Below are 6,000 nucleotides of genomic sequence, written 5' to 3' on the forward strand. Positions count from 1 at the left end.
GTGTTTTTTGTATGAACTCTCATTTTGATTATATCCATTAATGTACCATAATTAAATGCAATTTATTAAGATTGCTTTGTATATAGTCTGATTATCAAGCATTGAAACACAAGTTTACAGAATTCGTGCTTGGGCTATATAGAATGTTGAGGAGCTTCTAATCGTCATAAATAATACATAACCTCTGCAAAATATCTTCATAGCTAACATAAGCAAGCTAGCCTCCTTGCAGCTTGTGTTGATCAGCTTCGATCTATACCCCATAGAATTTGAATATGTCTCAGACACAAAGGTACTACGAGTGCATATACTTATCACTTATCTAAGTACACTGCAACGCTGTCATAACCTTCGAAAGGCCATTGCATATCTCACAGCCAAGTCTTGCATGGGCTAAGCACACCGGACAACCCATCATAGGCCACTCAGTTACATAATCAGCATTCGTAGCCTGAAACGATCAAGCGAATGAGCCCTAAGTCCACAAAATGAATAAAACGAAACAAAACAAAAGCCAAACTGAGGGAAACATGAGCCAAATAAAAAACCCATTTGCACACAAATTTACTCCCAAAATGGCCAAGGAGCGCATCATTCAAGTTGGACTGCGCTTGGACTCTCCGCTGGCCACTCGGAGCTGGTTGGCATTTGGTAACTGGACACCGGATGCAGATAAATCTTTGGGCTGCCGCCGCCAACAGCAACAGAAAGCAAAACAAGCTGAAAGCTCTGGCAAGACAAGTGCGAGTGCGTTTGCATGCGCACGAGGACCTCAGTCTGAGAGTTAAAGCTCGATCGGAATCATGCGATAAGCAGGCTGCCCAGTCGCCACTCGTCCCTGCGCCTCCTCTCCTCCGGCAATTCCCCAAATGCCATTTGGGACTCGTTGACAAACTTAATTGCGCCTATTCCTGCATTAATTGTACACACACGCGCGATTGGGCGCACGATTTGCATGGCGTCTGTGTCCAGCTGCAGCGCCTGCAACTGGTCTGGCTTGAGATTTTTGTGCTTCATATAGGGCGGTACGTGCTACCCAACTAGCCGGCGGAATGTGTTAATTAAATATTTAAATTATTTCCATCATTAATGGAGGATCGCCAATTGGTGAATATAAAGTATATATATACGGGTCGAGCTGGTGTTTGCCTCCAGTGCGTCTAGACTATTTGTGGCAGCAACAGCAACAGCAGCAGCAGCAGCAGCAGCAGCAGCAGCAGCTGCAGCCACAGCTACATTGGTTTAAGCCCCCGCCATGTCAGAGTCACAGTCGGAGACGGAGTCCGAGTGCGCTCTGCCTTGTTCGATCTGCGTTTGTATTTGGTTTCTTGTTTTTTTTTCGCTCTTTATTTATTTTTGCTGTTAAGTTTTTTTATTTTTTGCATTTGATGTTGGGGCAGCGTGAAATGAAAAATGGCGACACGCGTCCTTTGGGCAAAAAACCACAAAACAATTTTATTTTATTTCCACACACAGCAGCAGCAGCAGCGGCAGCGGCAGCGGCAGCGTGGACAATAATTTAACGGCCAACGTGTCCTTGCGCCAGGACAATGAATTTAAATAAAATTAATTAAATTTGTTTTTCGATGGGAATTGGAGTTGGCCACGCAAATTGAAAACTGTCGAACGAACATTTCGACCAATGTACAATTGGCCCTTCATCTGCAACGCTTTTTTTGTTTGTTTGCCCCTCCCCCCTTCCCTGCCAGAACAGTTGGAATTCCCACCGCAAGGATAACAACGACAACAACAGAGCCATAAACTTGTACGCTATCAATATACATTTGAGCATAGATAAATTAGAGAACGCTTGCGCCTACAGCCTACATTTCAGATACAAATTAGAACCGCGTGGCCAATAGAGCGCCGGCTATCAGCGCAGCCATTCAAACGCCCATCACACACACACACACACCCGCACACACACACTCGCACACACGCATATACAACCGCGAGTGTACGCAAAACATAACCATGCCCGAGCAACGTCCTCCATGGTGTAACGTGCGCCGGGGGCAGCTTCTGCTGCGGCCCGCTCTCGAATGAGTTATAGCGCTTGTTGGCGATTTTATTGCCACAGCGCAGCCATAAAATATGGTAAATTATAGCGGTTTGTTGTTTTGGCCATTTTGTAGCCAAATAATGTACCACGTGTGCGTCCGGACCCTGTGGACCTGTTTCGGATACGGATTGCCAGCCCAAAAGACCACTATTCGCCATCCACTAGCCTCCGCCTGCCCAACTGCGGTCGTGTTAAAAACTCTGTCTGTTTTCCCTTTTTTGTTTTTTGTTAGTTTGTTCTTTTCTGTATACAAAACAAAAAATTACTTTACATTTTTAGAGAACTATTTACAAGTGCAAATATGTGGGCATGTAAATATTTTATACTATACAATACATCCTATTCAGGTGAATTTTCTGCTTAAAGATTGTAGTTGATAGTGAGCTGACTGTTTAAGACTTGAACTGAGTGTGTAAATGCTTGAGAAATTTATCATAATGATATATTATTATATGCTATATACAATATTCTTAGATACATGTATAGAGTGTATAGTGTGGCCTATCACTACTCTTTTTGCTACTCAGCTCAGTATTGCTGAATTTCAGCTGAGATTGCCTCTAGACTAAGCAGGAATACCTTTAAATATGGTTCTACTTGAAATAGGGAATAAAAATAATATAATATTTTTAAAAAATATTTAATAAAAACACAAAAAGTCTCAGTTTTTTTGTATAAACTCATGCATTGTCTATACTATATATCTATATATTTATAGCCCTTTACCAAGCCTCAGTTACAGCTACCAAAATAATTTCATTTGGTTTTCGGTCCAATATGAATTTTATACAATATGAAAAGTATTTATTTAAAATTTTTGCCAGCTTATTATATATATAAACATATATGTGTATAAATAAATTTATTTACATATATAGAATTTACAGCGTTTGGTTCATACTCCACTGTCTGCAACAGACTTTTGGCGACATTAAGGCTCGTTGCATGGCATAAACAAGTCACAATGCTCCAGTCGGGTGTAACTGGCAGTAGAATGCTCATTCATGAAAAATGAGCAAATGAGCAAGATAAAACTAACTTCAGTACCATGAAAGTCATACTCCATACCAATTAGCAATGTGTTAAGCACCCTAGACATTTGCATCTGATATTATATGAAATGCTGCCTTTGGCACGCCCCCAATTATAAGCACTCCAACTGTTTAGGGCGCTACGACGCACAATTGAAAATCTCTTGCAATGAATATGCCCGCTTCACATTAGGAACGGGCATGGCAAGGGGCGTCAGGTGCTGCAACATTCGCATTGCCCATTATGCCACATGGTTACGGCTGCCTCAACGGTTGAGGCAATTGTGCGGAAAACCCCTAAACATGTTTCGGGTTAATTTAAAATGTGGCCAGGCCCGATTCGCACAAATAAAAGACAAAATTAATGTTGACATTTTCCACTCTGTGTGGATGAAATTGTAAAAGCCAAAACAGACAAAAGCCAATGCAACAGTGGAGCTTATATATGTTTATGTAGGGTTGATTAGGGCATGGTCAGTGCACACACACACACTCACACACACACAGAGACAGATAGCGACTGCTGCACTCTGCAAAAGAGTGCAATTGAATGCAGATGCTACCATAATTCAGACAGCTAATTTGAACACTTTTTAATTTATCTAACGATTCGCGCAGGCCCAATCCAAATGGGCTTTAACAGCAGCCAAGAGGGAAGGCAAAAGTTTGCTTAATTAAATGTTGAATACATGTTGAGAACATATTTCATTTGAATTTACCCTGAGCCTAGCCCATCTCTGACTCTCCCTTAGCCTATCGGCTATGCCGACCTCTTTCACTCTCATAGATCGAGCCTAGCTTTTTGGTAAGTGCTTCAAATGAATTAAATTTGTTTCAGCGTTCTCTTGGAAATGAAATCACAATTTCTATCATTGTCGATAGACTGTGGAGCTATAGGGCTTAAATTGATTACCGTGCATTTAGGTGTGGTCGCATTAGCCACATTTCTCAATCCTATCCTATTGAGGAATGAGGAAGAAGCAGAAGCCGAGATAGGAGAGAGGGAGACAGAAAAACACTCAGTCATGTCCAGAATGCGATACACATGTGACGCGTGTCACAAACGCAGAGAAAACCCATAAATCGTCGATGACAAAATGGAATTATCGGCGTTCCAAAAAACTTAAATAAATAAACACAAATGAAAGGAAACATATTCGTAGTTACATAGCACAATCATAACAATACCTGTATAATCCGCTTTGGCATACCTGATACCTGATACAAAGAACCGCGTGCGCGTTTCCAAAAAAAGAGTAGCCAAATATCATTTATAAGTTCTTTCAATACAATGCAGATAATAATCTCCAACAGGTATGGGTTACTTCTTAATGCGTCCAATTATCCATGGATATTTCACATGTACTTGAAATCGCTGTATGCTTGTCATATTTCCAATTAGGTCATTTTGATCAACTATTTATGAGTCATAGTCGAGTTGACTTGTCTTGAGTTGACTTACCTTTTGAACTATACATATGTATGTATATGAGATAAGTTATAAGCAGGCGGACTAAGTCTCATTTGAATTCTTGGGATCGCACTCATACATCCATATCCACATGCTTACTTACATACTGAAATAAATATTAATGTACATTATATATGTAAATATTTTACATACTTTACTTGATATGGATTCATACATTCACACATTCAGGCATTCATTCATTAATTCATTGATACATTCATAAATTCATTCATTGAAGGCAATATCTCAATTCATCTTGAGAACTTTACATACATATACGTATATATATGCATACATATACATGTATTCAAATACATATATGAGTTCATCAAACTACTTTACATATTTTATCACCAGCTTCCAACATCATAGCATCCAACTTATCCCATAATAATTCTATTAGCAGCTTCTCCTACCTCTCTCACTTACTCTATGCCATAATCTGTCCCATTAAAAACTTCCATCACTCATGATCTTTATTGTATTTTATTTAATTTTAATTATATATATAGTGCAAGTTTACAAACTTATTTTGTATTGTAATTATTATAATTAATTTTTAAAAATTGTATTACATTTTCAGACCTACATAGTTATATATATATTAATGTATATATGTATATGTGTGTATATGTGTATTTACATGCTTACTTAAATTTGATGGTTAACTAGGGAAATTAACTAGCAAGAAGTGAAGAAGTGATTATACAAGTATGTCTGCATACATACATACATCGTAATACATACATACAGTTGCGAATATGCACATGCACATATTTACATAGTAACTGCAAGTGATTACAAATACATTTTCATGGTTCGCCCACTCTCGAGTAGTTATCGATTATTCAAGTTGTTTTTTATGGATATATCACAGAAAACACTGGCTATCAAGTTTAGCTATTTATTCGCAGCTATCAAAAATTACAATTCGTTCAAATAAATCAACCTAAGCACTCTTTAATCCATATTACAACTTACTTAGTTTCATAGTGTTTCCGATATATTTTGCGCATGTCTAGCTTAAATAGTTCTAGGTTCTCTCTTCAAGATATTATCGCACTTATACGTAAGGTAGTAATTAAATAACTGTATAAACAACTTTGCACACAGAGTGAAAGAAAGACAGAGAGAGAGAGGGAGTGTGTGTAGAGTGAGAGCGAGAGTTCAGAAATGATGTCTGAATGAGCTGAGAAATGTTCCAAGTCGTCTTGGAGAGCTGTGTACTGTCATCATGTTCGAGTCATTAAACCCAAATCGAGGGAGGGAATGGGGATGTGCGGGTGTGTGTGTGTGTGAGTGTGGAGGGACTGAATGAGTGACTCAAACAAATCCCACTGCATGACAAACTGCTGTGTGTCGTCTGGGTAGTCTGTCTGCTTAAATTGATGAATGTGAATATGCTAATTAAAGTTATAAAGTGAAATAATTTACGA

This window comes from Drosophila navojoa, chromosome 4 (assembly GCF_054131105.1).
Source record: "Drosophila navojoa isolate 15081-1374.11 chromosome 4, UAZ_NAV_1.0, whole genome shotgun sequence".
Lineage (NCBI taxonomy): Eukaryota > Metazoa > Arthropoda > Insecta > Diptera > Drosophilidae > Drosophila > Drosophila navojoa.